Raw genomic sequence first — 14417 nt, forward strand, 5'->3', positions numbered from 1 at the left:
TAACCAACTTAAAACCAAATATGCATATATATATAGATATAGATACAGATACATGACAAAGATGTAAATGGCCTACAGAGCCTAAAGTATTTACTACCTGGCCCTTTACAGAAAAAGTTTGCCTCCCCTGGCTTAATAGGAGTAAGCACACCTGAGGTTACGAGTGGTGAAGAAGTAACCTTGTGGGCAGGGACATTTATTTGCTGTGGGTGTGGTTCTTGTTGGGGAGGACGTGCTGCCACTTTTTAAACTTTGTTATCAGGTGCGGTTAGGTATGTCGTATTTGCACCAGTGCATTAAGGTTATGGATAAAACAGGGATCCGATGGGCTGCACATTAAGGGGGTTATTTAAAATTACTGCAACATTTTCTTTCATCAGCTTCAGGAGGAGAGAGCAGATGAGACCTTGGAAGTATAGGGAAAAAAATTCTTGGTTAGGCAAATATAAGGCACTTACACAGGCATGTATTGGTATGAGACAGGGGGACCACACTTGTCAAAAAATCTCTTTGCAAATGCTATCTAACCTCTGGGTGTGCAAACTTACCCAAGAGGGAGAGGGTAAGTGGAGGGGGGGAAGGGATGTGAAGAAAGAAGGATCTGATCCCCAGCTTTCTTTTTTTGTTTTAAGTATTTATTTATCTCGCTGTGTCGAGTCTTAGTTGAGGCAAGTGAGATGTTCCATTGCGGCACGCAGGCTGCAAAGCCCGTGGGCTCAGTTGGCCCAGTGGCTTATGGGATCTTAGTTCCCAGACCAGGGATCAAACCTGTGTCTTCCACATTGCAAGGCGGATTCTCAACCACTGGACCACCAGGGAAGTCCCTGAGCTTTCTTGAAAAGTAGACCAGTCACCCAAACTCAAGACAAGGGCTGAGACTCATGCCAAGGGCCGGTTTTTGTGTTCTGTGAGCCCCTAGCACCCAGCACTCCTGCCTGGGGATTGTGAGTAGGGGAGCTTTGGCTGTGATGGTGTGTGAGTGAAGATCTGTGATGCTGGGTCCCTTGTGGGTGTCCCCAGGTGATGCTGAGAAGTCCATCCTGGCTCCAGGGGCAAAAGTCAACCGTTGATCTGAGTGGGCTGAGTAATCAGGGCAACATCCCTCGAAAGCAAGGAGCCACTGGGTCTAGGACGAGGTACCTGCGAATCCAGAGAGGCCTGGGGCTCCTGGAGAACTTATGACCAAAGTGACTGCAAGAGAGACACTCAGCTTTCTGCTGATAGGTCACGTCTGCTCCATCACTTGGCAGTGTCTGACTGCTTGTGACCCTATGGACTGTAGTCCACCAGGCACCTCTGTCCATGGGATCCTCCAGACAAGAATACTGGAGTGGGTAGTCATTCGCTTTTCCAGGGGATCTTCCTGACTCAGAGATCAAACCCATGTCTCCTACACTGGCAGGCAGATTCTTTACCACTAGCACTACCTGGGAAGCTAGAGGCTTGAACAATTTGCAAAAATACCCCAAACACCATATTTGCCTGTTTCCCCTGAGTTTGTACAGGTTGGGGGCACACATTCGTTTATTCTGCACCAGAGTGGAGACAGAGGCCTTGGGGTGTGGAGTGACTGGCCCGAGTCCCTGAGTGGGGGAGTCAGACCCACACCCAGTCCTGAGTGATTCCACTGCTATATTCCTTCCACGGGGCTGCCGGCAGAGTCATGGATTATTAAGGAGATCCTAAGGACTGTGAAGCATTTTCAGTTGAAAAACTGAGTCTCAGAGAAATAGAGCACTTGTTCAAGGTTGCTCGACCAATGACCAGGATTCCTATAGGTCTGCTTCAGGATTGGGGAGATCTGAGCTTCCATGACTTCGAAGAACTTCTTATCAGAGGAACTGAGAATGTCAAATGGAGTGTGTTGATGCCCACAAGAACAAAGGAGCATTGAGGTTAAAGGGAGCTTTGCACAATGAACACATCTCACTTTCCCTAATGACCTGCCAGTTGATGCCCTTTCTGAAAGGACTTTCAGAAGGCAGGAAGTTCTGAGCTGTTTTCAGCAGTTTGGCTCCACAAGAGTACCTATTTATTTATTTATTAGCTCTTTAAACATTAACTTGGCTGGTCTGTAGCAATCGCCCCAGAGTCTGGAGTTCATGGACACTGGCCAGGGGAGGGAACATGCCTCTCCACCCAGCTCAGCACCTGAGAGAAGGAGTCTGGGTGGACGCCCAGCCATGCGGCCCTGACTTCTCAGGTAGCTCAGCTACTAGTGGTGGTGGAAGGGATGCCCAAGAAGGGGCTCAAAGGGAACCAGGTCTTCAAGTTCTTGTCCCAGGGCTCCATCTGAGAAGCTGCCACCGCCCAGAAGAGTCCAAAGCCCACGATCTCTGCAAATCAATGAATTTTCAGAGCCTGAAGGGTATTTCCTGACATGTGTGTCACAGAGAAACCTTCGTACACTTCCGTTTCTGAGCATGGTGCAAGGCCCAGAGAAGTTGTGAAATGTTCTTTGATGATGCTTTAGTGGAGAATCTAATCACTTCTCTGGGGTAATTTGGAGGAGGATGGTCTTAGAGGCGGGGAAAGGACTTCATGACCTCCTTACTCTCCTAACTCTCTTTGAGAGTTCACAATTTCGCCGGTAAGAGCGAAGTAAGAGGAAGATGTGTCATGCAAGTGTGACAGGAATTGCATTCCTAGGGATGGTTGGCCCAGATGGGGTGGTTTTTCAGACGGCTGAGCCTGTTTCCAGCTTCCCTCTCCATTGTAGTAGGTATAAACCTGAGTAAGACGTGCAGAGAAAGTGGACACTCCCTGCCTTTTATGGAGCTGGGCCCACTTCTTGGTCAGAAAAGATAGCATGGGCCTGGCCTGTTGACCCACAGAGGAAGGGTTATTTCCCTGCAAGGCCTTTGGTAAAACACTCAGAGGAGATTAGAGCTAAGGAGGCTTTAACGAATTTCTTGCTTCCTGCCCTTGTTTCCAGGGGAAGAAAATAAAGCTCAAAGAGGAGACATGAGTTATTAACTTGATGCCCACACATCAAGAATGGCAGGGGCAGGGTTGAATGGAACCCTTGGTCTTCAGATTCTCAGGCCAGCCAGTAGTAGGTTTATGACCTGCTGTACTACCTCTCTGAAATAAGGTTATCATATTAAAATCCACAGTCCAGGGACTTCCCTAGTGGTCCAGTGGTTCAGAATCCACCTTCCAATGCAGGGCATGTGGGTTCAAAGCTTGGTCAGGGAACTAGGATCACATAAACTTCGGGGCAGCTTAGCCTGAGTGCTGCAACTAGAGAGCCTGTATGCCACAACGAAGATCCAGCACAGTTGAAACTACAATATATATATAAACAAAGCCCACAGTCCACTGCAAAAGGAGGGAGGAGCCAAATTCATTCATTCTTTCACTGAATACACTTTTCTGAGCCGCCATTTGGTGGGCCTTCCCAGCGGCTCAGTGGTAAAGAACCCGCCTGCCAAGCAGGAGATATGGGTTCTATCCCTGGGTCAGGAAGATCCCCTGGAGGAGGAAATGGCAACTCACTCCCATATTATCTCCTGGGGAATCCCAGGGACAGAGGAGCCTAGCAGGGCTACAGTCCAGGGAGAGGAGCCTAGCAGGGCTACAGTCCATGGGTTTGCAAAGAGCTGGACACAACTTAGCGACCACACAACAACAAACAGCGAAGCTGGTGAGGCCCCGCCTTCGCAGTGCTGATAGAAACAAGTGTTTGTGGAGAACACTGGCGGACCTAGTGCTCCTGTTTGCACACTGTCTTCAGTTGGTGAGAAACGGACACACAGAAAAGGAGTTTTCAGGGAGATGGAGAGGGAGGGGCGTGGAGGACGGAGAGAGAGAGAAGGAGGGGTGAGGAGGAGAGGGGCAGGGAACGTCTCCCCAAGGATGTGAACAGGGGAGAAAATACTTGGCTGCTTCTGCTTCTTTTTAAAAATTAATTGTGGTTAGCCGAACTGTATCCAACTCCGTTAACTCTCTCCCACACAGAACTTTCGGCTTTGCGGTAAACTTCGGTTGCCATGGTGAGAGAGCGGCCTGGGACAAGTCTAACGTAAAACCTTGGAACCAACATCCCAGCACTGTGCAACCCAGTGAAGAGTTAATTAGAATGACCCACCATGTGTTTCCCATTCCCGGCCCCAGATTCGATGGCTTTATGACTTACCACCTGCTTTTCCAAGCAAAGCTTTAGCCCTGTTCTCAGATCTCCTTTCTCTGTGTTAGGAATGGCTGGGGACACAGAAAGCTGGGGAAGAAGATGAAATGTGTGGATTCACTGCTGTTTCTCCAGAAAGCTTTCTGGGGTCCTCCTGTGGCTCTCACTGGTACCATCCCTAATCCAATGCCATTTGCCTTGGGATGTCTCTCCCAGGCGTGATTACTGCTAACTCGAGAAAGTTTGCTCTTACGTCCAGAGGCGCCATATGCCCCGTAACCTTGAGCAGGAGAAGTGGCTAGTGACCCTGTGTCCCATTTACAGGACTAGGGACGGAGGCCTGGGCAGGGGTTAACAGCTGGCCTGAGGTCACTCCCGTGGATGTAGGTTCAAGCTTGAGCTTCTGAACTTCAGGCCATGGCTCAGTGGTTCCTTTTGCAGTTCTGCTGTGTCGTCAGTGGTTTGTGAATTCGGGGGGCACAGGGTAACAAGCATCGGACCGTGAATCAGAAAAAAAGCAGAAAGCTGTTTTCTCTGTCTCGGCTGTGACAGTGAGAAGGTGAGCTTGCCTCTCAAGCCGTAATCGACTCTAACATCCCCTGCTACGTGGTTTCATGATAGAACGTGGACTGTGACTGGGCCCCTGAGAGGTAATTGTGGGTAATTCTATAACATCAAACATTCCATTTTGTACAGAGATGTATTTATTCAAAACGCTATCATTTCTTGATACAGATGAACTTATTTACAAATGAGAAACAGACTCACAGACTTAGAGAATGAACTTATGGTTGCCTGGGGAAAGGATGGGAGGAAGGGATAGTTAGGGAGTGTGGGATGGATATGTGCGTGTGTGCATGCTCAGCTGCTCACTGTGTCTGACTCTCTGCGCCCCATGACTGTAGCTCACCAGGATCCTCTGTCCATGGGATTTCCCAGGCGCGAACACGGGAGTGGGTTGCCATATCTTTCTCCAGAGGCTCTTCCCGACCCAGGGATCAAACCTGCGTCTCCTGCATTGCAGGCTTTTCTTCACCATCTAAGCCACTCGGGAATCCCTGGGATCACATGGACATACTACTATATTTAAAATGAATAACCAACAAGGACCTGTTGTAGAGCACAGGGAACTCTGCTCAACGTTATGTGGCAGCCTGGGTGGGAGGAAAGTTTGGGGGAGAATGTATACATGTGTATGTATGGCTGAGCCCCTTTGCTGTTCTTGAACTATCACAACTTTGTTAATTGGCTATACTCCAGTAAAAAACAAAAAGTCAAAAAAAATTATCATTTCTTTCTGGCCATACAGGATCATTCTAAACGTTAATGGTGTCATTAACAGTTATAAACAAGTATCCTCCTAAGTGGGGACAGCAGAACTTTACTGGGGTCACTCCAGATGCATCCCACAGGTGACCTTTCAGATCTGGAATCTGACTTCACATACCAGTTGGAATGGCCATCATCAGAAAGTCTACAAATAACAAATGCTGGAGAGGGCGTGAAGTAAGAAGAACCCTCCTATACTGTTGATGAGAATGTTAAGGTGGTGCAGCCACAGGAGAATACTATGGAGGTTCCTTAAAAACTAAAGGTAGAGTTACCTCCCATATGATCCAGCAATCTCAGTTCTGGACATTTGTCCAGAAGACATGAAAACTCTAATTCAAAAAGATACATGCACCCCAGTGTTCGTTGTAGCACTATTTACAATAGTCAAGGCAGGGAAGAAACCTAAATGTCCAGAGGAATGAATGAAGAAGATGTGGTACATATATACAATGGAATATTACTTAGTCATAAAGAGAATGAAATCATGCCATTTGCAGCAATGTGGATGGGCCGAGAGATTGTCATACTAAGTGAAGTAAGTCAGACAAATATCATATGGTATCCTACGTGTGGAATCTAAAAAAAAAATTGATACAAATGAGCTTATTTACAAAACAGAAATAGATTCATACACAAAGAAAAACTATGGCTACCAAAGGGGAAAGGTGGAGGAGAAATAAATTAACAGTATGGGGTTAATACATAGATATCACTATATATAAAATAATCAATAAGGACCTACTGTATAGCATAGGGAACTATAGTCGATATCTTGTATTAACCTATAATGCAAAAGAATCTAAAAAAGAATATATATATATATGTATATATATCACTTTGCTGTACAGTTGATTGTAAATCAATTACATTTCAATAAAATTAAAAAAAAATTGATTTCAGTGGTTTATCCAGAGGTGTTCAAACAGGATGATGGTGATGAGTCAGGGTTTAATCAGACCAGCAGTAACAATACAATGACCAGTGATAACCAACAGTAAAAACCACAAGTATTTATTGGGCATTACACAGAAAGCACTGTTTTTTTCTGGATTATTCTAGCTTAGTCTCCCTCAACAACTTGTGGTGGTTTAGTGACTAAGTCGTGTCCAACTCTTATGACCCCATGGTCTCTGTAACCTGCCAGGCTCCTCTGTCCATAGGATTTCCCTGGCAGGAATACTGGAGTGGGTAGCCATTTCCTTCTGCAGGTGATCTTCCCAACCCAAGGATAGAACCCAAGTCTCCTGCCTTTGCAGGCGGATTGTTTACCAACTGAGCCACAAGGGAAGCCTCGTGAGGTTATTACTGTTTTCATCCTTGTCAGTGAGGAACAGGGACTCAGATGTCATTTGCTCAATGTCTTGAGCCAGTGAAAACTAGACCCAGGATACAAACCCAGTCAGTCTCTCTGCAGAACTGGCTCCTTTACCAACTGAATTTGCTAAAGTACAGCGGGCGAGGTTCCCGTCAAAACCGAGCGAGGGCACTCATCATTGGAAGACGGTCCTCCGAGGACACAGAGGGACAGGTAAGACTTCCATTGCAGCTCTAGGGCCAAAGGGATGCTGGGAGGAAGGCTCCAACCCAGCAGTCTGATGATGGAGCAACAGCCCTGGGCGGGGGTGGAGATAGCCCAAGAGTCTCACTCTAAATTTCCTGACTCCTGCAGACCCCCACCCTCTGTAATGACAGCACAACATTACCTCAGATTCATTGCAATTCAGCTGAGTAGGTTACCATGAGCCACATTCCAGCCTGTGTTCCTGGGGTCATTCTGATGGGGCTTGGGGGAGTCTCTGGGAGCTTTAATTGAATTTGTAAGGCATCCTGTCCTTGATGGAAAACGGGGAGAAGCCCCTGCTCCCATCAACAGCACATGTACAGGCATCTCCTGAGTGGTTTGTTTCTGCAGATGGAGAATTTCAGTCATTTTATGTTCTTATTGTTTTCAATTTACTGACTGAATTCTGGGACTGGACCCAATTTGAGGTTTATAACCTCTTGTGTGTTATTACAGAGAAGTAGGGCAAATGAATGAGTCTCTCTTTTTTTTTTTTTTTTGCCTCAGATTCAGACCCTGGTTTTTAAGTGGGGCAGTAAGGAGTTCCACTCTCGTGTTTGTAGATATAGGTGCACACAGGTTAAATGCACATAACATTTCTATTCAGCAGCATGCATATTTGACCTCCTGTACCATCTTTGGGGGGTGTCTCTCTGACTTCCTCTCTTTCTGCAACTTGCGTGCTCGGCTGTGACAGACTAACCTCCTACCTTTCCCTTTCTCTGCTTTAATGTGGTTCTCCCACACCTAGTATTTTCATAACAGGAATTCGATTGAACGTGATTTATCTATCTCGTGATTAATGTAATTTAACACCACTAATGCAGCATTTGCTGTGGGCTGGATGCTGCTCCAAGCATGTTACAAATATTAACTGATGCAGTCCTCTAATAACTCTTGGAAGTGGGTGCTATTCTATCCTCACTTTACAGACCAGGAAACTGAGGCAAGTTTCCTTTTCTGCTGCCTAAGTGGATTCATATGGGGCGGGGGAGGGGGCGGGGGCGGGGGAGGGGGTGGGGGAGGGCAGGAGGGAATGTGTCCTCTGAGAGTTTTTGACTTTTGTTTTCCATACAAAGGAATGACAAAAAGTTGTGATCTGATAGCGCTAGGAAGAAGGGGGAAAGAAAAGTTATTCCTCTTGAGCAGAAAAGCCAGAATCCTCAAAGGCTGGATTTACTTAATGATGTACTGGTTTTACGGCTAAACACTTATAACTATTAAACACACTTTTATTATTAAAATTCCTGCAGGAAACATCTTTGTTATTGTGACACTTAAACTCTGGCTTCTAACTTCCCCTCCCTTTGAAACAATTATGAGCATAATGTGATTTTTAATAATCTGTGGTTTCTTTGGAATGCAGAGATCATGTTCAGGCATCTCTCAGCATGTCCTTCTTAAGGCTCAAGGCCTCCTTGGTTCTGCATACAAGATGCCCGTTGCCCGAAATACTTGGTCTCCGTCCTCCAGAGGGCAGGGGTCCGAGGAAGAACATCCAGCAATGGTTCAGCCTTCCCCTGACTCGCCAGGCTTCTGCTTGGGTGGTGGAGTCCGTCAAACTGGGTTCACCCCAGGAGAGGCCCACTTGTGTATGAGCTGTGGCTTTGATCAGTATGGTAGTGGACAGGGGCTGAGGCCCGTGATTCAGGTTATGCTTTGGAGGTGAAATAGACAGTCTTGGTGACTGACTTGTCATGAGTCAGAGGAAGAAGAATCTGTTGTAGAATTGAGATTGTCTGAATGTTTGCCTGGGCTTCCCTGGTGGCTCAGTGATAAAGAATCCGTTAGCTGATGCAGGAGATCCCTGGGTTGGGAAGATCCCCTGGAGAAGGAAATGGAAACGCACTCCAGTGTTCTGGAAAATGCTATGGACAGAAGAGTCTGGTGGGCTGCAGTTCATGGGGTTACAAACAGTTGGACTGGACTGAGCATACATGCACGGATATTTGCATTTCCCCAACGTGGGTTTCGGGATATTGTCTTCCTAGTGCCTACCACAGTGCTTGGCACCTCATAAGCAACTGAAAAAATGTTTATTGATCATGTGTATGAATGAGTGATGGGTGAAGGAAATGTGACCCAACCAAGTTCTGTGACCTGCCGAAGATCACATTAACTACTCAATGGCAGAACTTACCCTGGAATCTAGTTACCTAAGGATGACACAACTTTTGGTGTGATGTTCTTTTTGTGGTCTCTCTTATCTGCCTTTCAGATCTTTAACTCTTTGAAGGCAGGGACTGTGTACAGATCAATATAATAGAAGCTACTGTTTGGCAATGGTTGTTGGTGTTGTTTCACTGGTAAGTCCTGTCCAACTCTTTGCAACCCCATGGACTGTAGCCCTCCAGGCTCCTCTGTCCTTGGGATTCTCCAGGCAAGAATACTGGAGTGAATTGCCGTGCCCTCCTCCAGTCTGGCAATGGAGATGGTGTCAGAGCTAGAGGTCTGTGTGCATGTTTGTGGGCTTCTGTTAGACACGATGTGCTTTTCTTTTGGGGGTGTTGGAGCAGGGAGTTGGGAAAAGGCTGGAAACTGACAGGTATGTAGGATTCCCAGGCCCTTCCATTTCCCAAAATGGCCACTTTACCTTTTCTTTGCCTCTTGAACCTGTCCTTTCTTCTCCTATCTTAGCTTTGGTCCTACCTGCCCCTTGTCTGTGAGGGGCAGCCTCCTCACTCTCCACCTCTGTCTTGTTAGCTATGGACCACTGCCCCCGTGAAATCCTCATCTGAGCTTTGCCACGTATTAACAGAGCGATCTGGGCCAAGAGGGTTATTTTCTCAGATCCTGGGTTTACTCATTTGTCAAAAGTAGATAATGACAAAAAATACCCTACTAATACTGTGAAAATTGTTTGAAAGTAACTGTGAGAACCAGGCCAGACCACAAAGGCTGGGCCAGGCTGGAGGATTGGAGAGACCAGCCAGCCAGACTTGGCTCTGGGGATTCCTCCTTGGGTCACGACTGCCCTAGCTAACAAGTTGTGCAGAGAGAGGAGGGTGCACAGAGGGCCAGGCAGTGAGCGCCATTTCCCCAGCCCATGGGTCAATGATCGAGAGGCTTCTAGAGGTTTCTGTGAGGCAGTTGAGGATGAACCTGCTTCTGGGAGAGCCTGCTGTGTAGATTCTAAAGGTTCTCATACTATTAATGCTATTGAGGTTCTAGTGCCATGGTTTCTCTATCCTGGATACTTTTGCATACTTTATTATATTCGATCAACACACAAAGATGGAGAGAGATACAAGTATCTCCATTTTATTTGTTTTTATTTGCTTTTCTGGTTGCCCTACATGGCATGTGGGATCTTACTTCACTGACCAGGAATTGAAACTGCATTCCCTGCTTCCCTGGTGGCACTAGTGGTAAAGAAATGCCTGCCAATGCAGGAGACTTAAGAGACGCAGGTTCGATCCCTGGGTGGGGAAGAGCTCCTGGAGGAGGACATGGCAACCCACTCCAGTATTCTTGCCTGGAGAAGCCCATGGACAGAGGAGCTTGGTGGGCTACAGTCTATGGGGTTGCAAAGAGTCAGACATGACTGAGTGACTTAGCAGCAGCAGCAGCAGCCTGTGCTTTGGAAGGCAGATCCTTAACCACTGGACCACCAGGGAAGACCCAATTACCTCCAATTTACAGTTGTGGTACTGATAGAAAGGTTGAGTAACTTATCCAAGACCACAGAATCACGTTTATTTCATTCCCAAGCTTATTCATTTGAAGTAACACTTCTTTGCAAACTATATACTCCTTAGGCAAGATCCGTGTCTGCCCCCACCACACCTCCTGCCCCTGCGCAGTGCCTTGCACACAAGAAGTGCTCAGTGCGTGATTTTTTGATGCATAAATGGGCACATATAAACCTGTTTTATAGGTTGTAAAGTTGAGGGACTCTGTAAGACGCTTGGAAAAGAACTATGGTCTCTGAGAAGACTATGGTGGGTTGGCTTGGGGTCCAGGCCTGAACTGAAGTTGGGATGCAGAAGTCCAGAGGATGTTTGGGAACACTCAGTGATTTCCACGTACATAAGATGCTTTATAAGGAGAACAAGTACAGCATACAGAGTTCTCTTTGTCTGAGGGCTATGTGATGGCCAGGAAAAGCCACAGGATTCAGAGCCAAAAAGAAATCCAGATGATACGAAGCCAGTGTTTCCCAAAGTGTGTTCCAGGGAACCATCCAGCCAAGAAGCATGATCTTGTAAGATTAAGATTCTTCTCCAAAAGTAGCTCATAATTAAATACAAATGAAAACACCACTCTGTGTAGTCTATAGTATGCCTTCCCATGGTATATATTAGCATGATAAAAACTGAAGATTCCTATAATTAAAAAAAAAAATGAATGACAAAGTCCCTTTTACTTCTTTTGACCAGTATTGTCACGCATATTTGAGACCTGTTTTCTTCCATCATCCCCTACGCTCCCACTTCTGTTTACATACCAGGAAATGAATGGTTATCAGGGCCCCTGAGAAATGCTAGAATAAAAACTGAATAGCTCTTTGAATGAAATTCCTCTCTCTCCTTTTCATGCCTTCTTATTCTGTAGCTGCGTAATTTTGTATTTGGTGATAGAGGTTGGTCTCTTTCTTCCATTCACCCAATAAATATTTAACAAACACCTACAGAGCATAAGACTTGGTGGTTCAGTACAGTTCAGTTCAGTCACTCAGTTGTGTCCGACTCTTTGCAACCCCATGGGCTGCAGCACGCCAGGCTTCCCTGTCCATCACCAACTCCTGGAGCCTATTCAAACTCATGTTCTTGTCCACTGAGTCGGTGATGCCATCCAACCATCTCATCCTCTGTCATCCCCTTCTCCTCCTGCCTTCAATCTTTCCCAGCATCAGGGTTTTTTCAAAATAGTTAGTTCTTCACATTAGGTGGCCAAAGTATTGGAGTTTCAGCTTCAACATCAGTCCTTCCAATGAAAATTCAGGACTGATTTCCTTTAGGATGAACTGGTTGGATCTCCTTGCAGTCCAAGGGACTCTCAAGAGTCTTCTCCAACACCACAGTTCAAAATTCTTTGGTGCTCAGCTTTCTTTATAGTCCAACTCTCACATCCATACATGACTACTAGAAAAACCATAGCCTTGACTAGACGGACCTTTGTTGGCAAAGTAATGTCTCTGCTTTTAATATGCTGTCTAGATTGGTCGTAAGTTTCCTTCCAAGGAGTAAGCATCTTTTAATTTCATGGCTGCCATCACCATCTGCAGTGATTTTGGAGCCCCCCAAAATTAAGCCTCTCACTGTTTCCAGTGTTTCCCCATCTATTTGCCATGAAGTGATGGGACCAGATGCCATGATCTTAGTTTTCTGAATGGTGAGCTTAAGCCAACTTTTTCACTCTCTTCTTTCACTGTCATCAAGAGGCTCTTTAGTTCCTCCTCACTTTCTGCCATAAGGGTGGTGTCATTTGCATATCTGAGGTTACTGATATTTCTCCCGGCAATCTTGATTCTAGCTTGTGCTTCATCCAGCCCAGCGTTTCTCATGATGTACTCTGCATATAAGTTAAATAAGCAGGGTGACCATATGCAGCCTTGACGAACTCCTTTTCCTATTTGGAACTAGTCTGTTGTTCCACGTCCAGTTCTAACTGCTGCTTCCTGACCTGCATACAGGTTTCTCAAGAGGCAGGTCAGGTGGTCTGGTATTCCCATGTCTTTCAGAATTTTCCAATTTATTGTGATCCACACAGTCAAAGGCTTTGGCATAGTCAATAAAGCAGAAATAGATGTTTTTCTGGAACTCTCCTACTTTTTCAATGATCCCATGGATGTTGGCAATTTCATCTCTGATTCCTCTGCATTTTCTAAATCTAGCTTGTACATCTGGAAGTTCATGGTTCACGTACTGTTGAAGCCTGGCTTGGAGAATCTTGAGCATTACTTTGGTAGCATGTGAGATGAGTGCAATTGTGCGGTAGTTTGATCATCCTTTGGCATTGCCTTTCTTTGGTATTTGAATGAAAACTGACCTTTTCCAGTCCTGTGGCCACTGCTGAGTTTTCCAAGTTTACACTTGGTTCAGTTCAGTTCAGTTCAGTCGCTCAGTAGTGTCCGACTCTTTGAGACCCCATGAATCGCAGCACGCCAGGCCTCCCTGTCCATCACCAACTCCTGGAGTTTACTCAAACTCATGCCCATCGAGTCAGTGATGCCATCCAGCCATCTCATCCTCTGTTGTCCCCTTCTCCTCCTGCCCCCAATCCCTCCCAGCATCAGGGTCTTTTCCAATGAATCAAATTTTCGCACGAGGTGGCCAAAGTATTGGAGTTTCAGCTTCAGCATCAGTCCATCCAATGAACACCCAGGACTGATCTCCTTTAAGATGGACTGGTTGGATCTCCTTGCAATCCAAGGGACTCTCAAGAGTCTTCTCCAACACCACAGTCCAAAAGCATCAATTTTTTGGCACTCAGCTTTCTTCACAGTCCAACTCTCACATCCATACATGACCACTGGAAAAACCATAGCCTTGACTAGACGGACCTTTGTTGGCAAAGTAATGTCTCTGCTTTTTAATATGCTATCTAGGTTGGTCATAACTTTCCTTCCAAGGTGGTACAGACTCTAAATTAGTAGATCTTTGATTTCTCCTGTCCTCACGAGAAAGGGAAAGGAAAGATGCTGGAGAGAGACATGCAGGAGTATTGGGAACCATTGGTACTTGAGGTGTTCCCATCTTCTCCAGCCTTCAGAATTTACCAATGCCTGCATCTGGGAATGCGGGGAGATGCTGGGGAGGGAGCTGTGGGCACTGTCCCTCAGGGAAGCTATGAAAAAGAATTTTCCCCATCTTTTAAAAAACTGGGATATAATTGCTTTACAATGTTGTGTTAGTTTCTGCTGTATGGCAAAGTGAGTCAGCCACATGTATATGTATATCCCCTCCCTCTTGGACCTCCTTTCCATCCTCCCACCATCCTACCCATCTAAAAAAAATTTATCAGTGCCCAAATAACAACCATCTCAGTCTCCATTCCATTCCATTGCCATCAAAGAGGTCAGTATTTCCTTAGGTTTTCTTCCTCAAGTAATTCTTGGGAACCCTTCAGGAAATGATCCCCTAAACCCGCCCGTTCCAGGCAGGCAGGCAGTCAGATGGTCTCTGGCTCTGAGGCAGGGCTCTGCTTCTCCTGGTCACTCCTTGCCCTCTAGTTGCTTCTCCAGACTATTGTCTTTCTGCTTTTTCCCATGGGCAAATTAAACGTTTCTTTATAAGACAGCTTAAATCCAGTTTTAGGAAAAAATATCTAATGCTACCAATTGATAATTCTCAGTCATGTACGACTCTGTGAGACCTTATGTACTGTAGCCTGCCAGGCTCCTCTGTCCGTGGGATTCTCCAGGCAAGAATACTGGAGTGGGTTGTCATGCCC

At 46.1% G+C, this 14417-nt stretch overlaps 1 long non-coding RNA gene across 1 annotated transcript in view; it reads left to right on the forward strand.

Annotated features, from left to right (window-relative positions):
• The first annotated feature begins 4687 nt into the window (after nt 1-4687).
• Nucleotides 4688-14417, forward strand: part of LOC122431254 — a 200143-nt gene continuing 190413 nt past the window's right edge. Inside the window, exon 1 of the long non-coding RNA XR_006266470.1 lies at nt 4688-4779. This is a non-coding gene — a long non-coding RNA (uncharacterized LOC122431254). The remainder of the gene's footprint in view (nt 4780-14417) is intronic.

This window comes from Cervus canadensis, chromosome 29, assembly GCF_019320065.1.
Source record: "Cervus canadensis isolate Bull #8, Minnesota chromosome 29, ASM1932006v1, whole genome shotgun sequence".
In the NCBI taxonomy this organism is placed as follows: Eukaryota; Metazoa; Chordata; class Mammalia; order Artiodactyla; family Cervidae; genus Cervus; species Cervus canadensis.